Here is a 7,160-nt window from a genome sequence, read left to right on the forward strand (position 1 = left end):
CTCAATGAATCAGTGTGTCACAAAGAGAGAATGATTCAATGACTCACTCACTTGTCTTGTGCCTGAATGAATCAGTGTGATTGAACGAATTGAATAAATGATTCAGTGATCACTCATAAAGACTCTTGTCGCCACCTACTGTTGTATCAACGTAACTTGTAGTCACTGAAAAATCCCCACCACATGAATGTAATTATTTATTAAGTATACGAGTAATAAAAATAGTGATGTTTTCTTTAGCAAGTAGCATTTTCTTTATGGTTTCCCAATTCCATTGATGAGACCTACATAACTGGGCCTACAATTAAAACAGGGTTTGGAGTGGAGAGAATATTAGGATAATCAGATCACGTTTCAGTTTGTAAACTCATTGGTCACTTATCCCCTTGAACTTGATCTCTTTTTTATGAACCCTGCACCATTTCATTTTGCAAATGCACCAGTTAGGAAGATCCTGAAGTCCCTGTTTTCCCAGCAATCAACTCCCATCCATTCTTACACAATGGGCAATAAAGGCAGCTGTGGAAGTGGTGGAACATGGCTCATAAAACTGCTGGGGCAATACAGCAAAAAACTGCAGTTAATTCAATATAGCTCACAGACCCAGCTGTGCTCACAGTCAGTGTATAGCCCATCCCTGGGGTGAAGCAATCAGAGGAGTAGCTTACACAATTGCGGGGAGGTTTATTCCTGTCATGAATGTCAATGCCCCTGCGGCCACATGGAGAGATGTATGGTGGGGCTCACACATCGAAGAACAGGTTGTTTGGGTGACAAAAGAAGGCTGACCATCCTTGCAGCACTTAAATCAAACAAATGCCTTTCTCTTTAACAGACAGATAGTTGATTCAGTTTAAATGATATTCAAGCTATTAGCTTCACAGTTTAAATTATATTCAAGCCATTAGGTCCAATACACACAGCTTGCCATTTAGTTTTAAAGTCCAGTGCATTTGCCATTTCTATAATTAATAAATTCGGTAAACAGACTAAAAGCTACAACTAATTTATTAATTGTAAAAAGCGAAACATGTTAATGTGACCCAAGTGGATCTGAAATGAAGCAAACAAACAACATGTAAAGCTTGATGATGTAAAACTTCTGTGACATTAACATATAAATTACTTATATTGTTTATATACTATATTATTATTGCCCTGTGATGAAGTTGAAGGTGGATGCTGATGATGAAGCACAGTTGTGTGGCTGTTATTCATTCAATGGACTCATGCAACTGCATAATCCAATTTCCTTAAAAGCCACATTGCATTGTAGATACATCCTGACATGGCTTAATCACATTTAGGGTTTAGTATGCACATGCACCCACATATCAATGTCATATATGACTGTGAATCTTTACCATTGATAGGGTGCTAACCAAGATCATGTTCATCATATTCTTCCTGCACTTCTTCAAGTGTTGCTTTAGACTGAAATAAAAAAAAATTCTATAGCATTAACAGTTATTGTGAGGTCTATATACTGTACATTCTGGGTCCAAAAAAGCTCTGATGATTAGAAAAGCATGCAACAGGAACTAATTACTGCACTCTGTGGGCTGGAGACACGTGAAGTCACACACTGTGTTGCTTTGAACATCCTGTTTGGGATACAGAAGCCACTTTCCTGTTTCCTCTGTTGTGGTTGCAGATTCATGGTTTTGGAGGGAAAGAAACAAGAGACTGCCTGGCTCCTTGGCACTCCAATGACTTTGACATTTAATTCTCAGTCTCATTCAGTTTTGTATTATGTTAGGTTTTAAACTTAAGTTTATCAATTTTGAAAACAGTATGTAAATGCCGAATTGGCCTGTAGGTACATACAGTTTTGATGGAGGTTGTGTCTGAGTGAGAAAACAATTCATGTCAAATGAAAGACGTAGTCTGTGAATGCATATTATAAATGATCCTCAGTTTTGCACACATAGACCGCTGTTGTTCTCAATGTGTGAAGAGTTTTGAAAAAGGGAAACATGTATTGAGAAACTGGTCCTAGCGATTGTAAAACAAACAAACAAACAAAAAAACTAAGTCAGTTCTTCTCAAGTTGACAGGTGTCCTAGCAGAGTAACCATCACTATGGACATGCTCCACTAACATCTGAGAACCATAAAGTGTACATACATTTGTATATGTCTATACTAAACCTGGGTTATCTTGCTTGACATTTTACATTTTGCTCATAATTTACCCGGGGTTAATAATTATTCATAATTAATAAGTGTTCATAAAGTGACATTTCACACTGTAGCAACATTCCTAAACCCTGGTTTTACATACTTTGCACATTTACATAAAGGTTCTAGCATAGCGCTTCCTCATATTACACATTGCCGACAGTAATATCAAGTTTTTTCTGAATGGATGAAACGCTCTCTTCACTCCAAATGTCGCTTTTTCCATCACCATTTGACATTTTCCTATCAAATGCTGGAACAACTGTTTATATACAACACACAGTGTTTCCATGACTGCCCAAAGCACGCGATTGGTTGTCAGCTGCTAAGCATCTAGTCGTAACATTCTACCATTGCACACTTTTGGCGCTGCAATGTGGGGTTAACACTGGTGGAACAGGGTTTCATTAAAAAACACTTTTCTGGTACAGAGTATATTCACAAATGCTCAAAATTTGCCAGTCTAAGTATTACACGTACAGTTGGTATGCCTGTAGAATGCCAACAAACATGCCACAGAGAAGCGCTAAAAAGTGCTGTGAATAAGACAAACTGCTATTTTTAATCTTGACAGCACTAATGAATGTCGGCTAATTATGAGATGACAAGATGTGATTGGACATCGGCAATGAACTGTCAGATTTCAGGATAAGAGAGGAGAGTGAACCCAGACTAAATGACATCATTGTTCTGAGTTAAGCATTCCAGAACGACACGTGGGAGATCTCGCAAGTCAAGAGCACACGCAGCACTGATTTATGATTATGTTGCATGTGCACATGTGCATGCATGTGTGTGTGGTGACCAGCCGGTTTGAGATTGTTACATATGTGACCTGTATGACTAAAATATGTGGTGGGTGTTTATATGACTGTGTATGTGAGATGATATATGCTGTGTCAGATCAAGACTAGAACACCCGCTGAGATGAAGATGCACGAATGTTTTGCCAAATTTTGACTTTAAATCAACCTGATTGGTAAATTGTGTGTGCGAAGCTCAATGACACTCTCGCTGGTTAAGCTAGAAAACCTGATGTAGCTTTCAGCATCCCATGCAGAAAACCCTCATCCAAAACACTACATGTACTGGTCTTTTCCACAGGGTTGAGATGCGCTAACATTTTAGCAATCAGTCAAGATAGTGTGGACATTTTGTCGGTTCACGTGAAGTGTGTGAGCAGATGTTATGTACAAAAAGTTTCTGTCCTGCTAGTCTTCTCTATCTCTTGGTAACGTCACTAATAGTGGGGAGTTTAAGAGGAGGCAGGCACCACTCTCTCCCCATCCACCCTCCTAATCTCTGCTTTTACCATGAGACAGCTCACCTAAAATACATCTAAAGAATTCTAATGCAATAAAAGTCAAATTTCTTTTAAATATCAAACAGTCATACTCAAATGATGCTTATATTTGAATTTCTGCTAGATGAACACATATTTTAAAATAAACAAATAGTATTCAAACTAAATACTGTGTCAGTATGTTATGATTGGGTTTTAAATCAAGAAAATGGGTTTTAAATCAGTGTATCTATGAAAAGTTTCTTATTACTTCCTTATGAGATTAGTTTTGATTATCTAATGCCTCTTTCTAATGCCTCTACTGCCCCGGTGTTCCCCAACATGCTCCACTTCATATTTCTGCCTGGGGAGGAGGATGGTCTCCCCTGATTCACAACATTCCGGCCGTGCCTGAAGTCCTGAGCTCACGCCACAGTTAGGCTAATAACATTCCCTGGCAAGGCTTGACTCATACTCGCAGACAATCTGCCAGATACTTTTGCCATTACAGCTGTTTGGGATACAGTAAACAGTGTCTAGAGGCCTCTTCTTCAAAGTGTTGAAAGAAATCTTGTTCATAGCAGTCTGTAAGAATCACATTTAATAATGCTTTTTATAATACTTCTGATTTAAATATTTAAAATCGTGCTATAAAGTCAGTGTAAACTGTCTTTGATAAAAGCCCATTCACACCAAGGATAATGACTATAATAATAAAGATTCAGTTCTAAAAATTGGGCTATATATATATATATATATGAAAGTATAGCAGAGTCCACACCACAAATATAATGATAAAGGCACAGAGAAACAACATTAACAGCATTATTGGAATCACGTTTAGCATGATTTTTCTTCCACTTGACCTCTGAACAGGAAAAAAGCCAGCCAGTCAGAATCCATCCCTTTTCAAGAGCTCAAGCTGCAGAGAACTTAACTGCAATGTGCTAAAGCCCAAAGTATACTTCACTTTTTACGCATATGCGAGGGTCAGCGTACAGTGCGCTATACACATTTTGTCATCAGAAGAGAATGCGCATACTGTACGCGCACCGTCTGATTTTTGTAACCGTGCATTTTTCTTTTTCTTTTCAGTAATTAGTTTCTCCACAAGGTGGCAACCGTGCCCTGGGGGCGTCGATTCACAAAGAAAAACTTCTTAAACAGAACAGATCGTCACGCATGCGAGCTACAGCGACAATAGAGGCCTACATAGAGAGATTGTGCGAAGAGGCTAGAAAATACCCTCATTTGTACAACTCTAGCATGAAAGAATACAAAGATATTTACATGAGTTGTAAGTGAGAGATTGGCGAGAGATTGCTCAAAACTGCGCATGCATCAAATCTCTGTGTACGCGTACGCGTCAAATGACGTTTACTTTGCAAGTGCATAAAAAAACTAAGTATACTTTGGGCTTTAGAATAAACAGAACAATAGTGTCCACTGGTGTGGACGCTAATATAGTTATCACAATAGTTATAATATGGTGTGAACAGCCTGTTCAGCTTTATGAAATGCAAAATATCTAATTTCAATGCACATCACTTTCCTGTTTGATACTTTAAAAGGGATAGTTCACCCAAAAATGAAAATTCTGTCATCATTTACTCACCCTCAAGTTGTTCCAAACATGTATGAATTTCTTTCTTCTGCTGAACACAAAAGAAGATATTTTGAAAAATGTTTGAAAAACAGTTGATAGGCCCCATTGACTTCCATAATATATATTTTTTTTTTTCCATACTTTGGAAGTAAATCTTCCCATCAATTCTTTGGTTACCCATATTCTTGAAAATATCTTCTTTTGTGTTCAGCAGAAGAAAGAAATTCATATAGGTTTGGAGCAACTTGAGAGTGAGAAAATGACGACAGAATTTTATAATTTTTTAATATTTTTGGGTGAACTATCCCTTTATGATACTTGCTCGTGTTTATTTATTTTATTGTGTCGATTTTATTGCAGAGATTGGAAACATACAGTGTAACTTGAGAAATGCACACTAGGGTCAGAGGTCAAGTGGAACTTTCTTACTCCAAAGTTCATTCAGAGTTCTGTCTCCTCCTCAAACAGACTTTCTGAGGACAGTTGTGGGAAACTCATAGAAATAGCAAACACGTTGTGCCCACAAAACCATGGTATTGATTTGTTTCCTCAAAGTTAAATGGCACAGGTCCATCAGTATCTCAAATTGAATTTAAAGCATGAAAAATGAATAAGCTGTGAAGTCATTCTTCTAGGTTAAACACAAAACGCTCTTTGTTGAGTTTTAATAGTTTTAATGTCCTATCGATCTGCATTTTTAAACTAAAATTATAAATCAAATGATTTATTGTGCTCTTTAATGTAATTGGATGCACACATTAGTGACAGCACATAGAATATGAGTAAAAAGTAAACACTCTTTTTTCTCATTTGAGAGACACTCACAAACAATCAGTACGACCTCTGTTTAGATGCACCCACCTGGCTGCCCTGTGGTCAAGAGTTCAGCATCCCACAAGACACAGCATGTTCAGAGCATGCTGGGTTCTAGCCTGTTTTAAAGCATGGAAAACACCATTGCTAGACCGTCTGCTAAAACTAAGATGCCAGATGCACTGCATGCCTTCAATGGCGTTTATCAGGATGTGAACGACCACATAAGAAAGCTCTCAGCATGCCACAGTAGTGTGTGGTGGGGTTGGGAGCTAAACAATTTCAGGGGACTTCAACTCTTTCTCTCTCGTGCTCTCTGTCCTCCGCTTACCTCTAGGGCAAGAGTCAAATAACTTGGACTTTAGGTTCCAAAGTTGCACACACATATTTCAATTTATTTAATGGAAGTTTTCTGAAGCAGTGTGCCATAAATGCAATTTGCATCTAATGTTAGAACTTTGACAAAGGGCAAGCACTGATCCAACAAAGTTTTAAGAGAATCACTTAATTGACAGACGGACCCTGAGGACAGATGATTTAGTTTCAAAGCACGTCCTAACTGAACCTGTGAGGCATTTTGTCAGAAGACTCAAGGTTAGGAGTGTTTTAACTCAAGACCCCTGTGGTATCAATTCTGCATATTAGGTATGTTAGGTTATTTAGTTAGTAAATATTCCAAATGTACTAGTACTTCATTATTAGATGCATTTATACTCCTACTAAAAATATTTTAAAGTTATTCTGACTAGTCATTACATTTGACAGTATAGTAAAGCTACTCTTTTGAGGAATGGTGCTATTAGTGACTAACAATTTAATAAATAGCTACTCACTAATGAAAAAAAATAGAGGTAGCCCAACATAATGATAGTATAATAGATAATAGTTAGCCAACATGAAAACGTGTTAAATGGCTTGCCATAAGTTTGAAAACGTGTTTGGCTTGCCATAAGTTTTCATTTAAAAAACGTATTAAACGGCTTTATAAATTGTTAGCTACAGGCTATCTTGGTCACATTTATTATCTTAGAAAAAATAAAGTCAGCAAAACTCACCTTGAAGGTCACACAAGCGCTTTTACTTCAGTAACGGATGTTTTTCAGTTCAAATTAACCAACTCCCTCCAGAGAGTAGACGCTCAGATGTCAAACACTCATTCTTCATGAACTGTCCCTGCTGTAACTGCTCTCCCCTGTGATAAAAGCGGAATGATGCTCACTAGTGACAAATCCCGCAAGGATGCGATTATACTCGCCTGAAATGAATGCGCGTTCACTGG

The 7,160-nt window shown here is 37.8% G+C and overlaps 1 protein-coding gene across 2 annotated transcripts in view; it reads right to left on the reverse strand.

Moving 5' to 3' along the window:
- bcar3 (BCAR3 adaptor protein, NSP family member) overlaps positions 1-7,160 on the reverse strand; it is a 78,870-nt gene extending 71,710 nt beyond the window's left edge. For both annotated transcript variants that reach the window (XM_048211481.1, XM_048211480.1), the window contains exon 1: positions 6,937-7,160. The gene's annotated coding sequence lies outside the window, so the exon portion shown is untranslated. The remainder of the gene's footprint in view (positions 1-6,936) is intronic.

This window comes from Megalobrama amblycephala, linkage group LG12 (genome assembly GCF_018812025.1).
Source record: "Megalobrama amblycephala isolate DHTTF-2021 linkage group LG12, ASM1881202v1, whole genome shotgun sequence".
NCBI lineage: Eukaryota > Metazoa > Chordata > Actinopteri > Cypriniformes > Xenocyprididae > Megalobrama > Megalobrama amblycephala.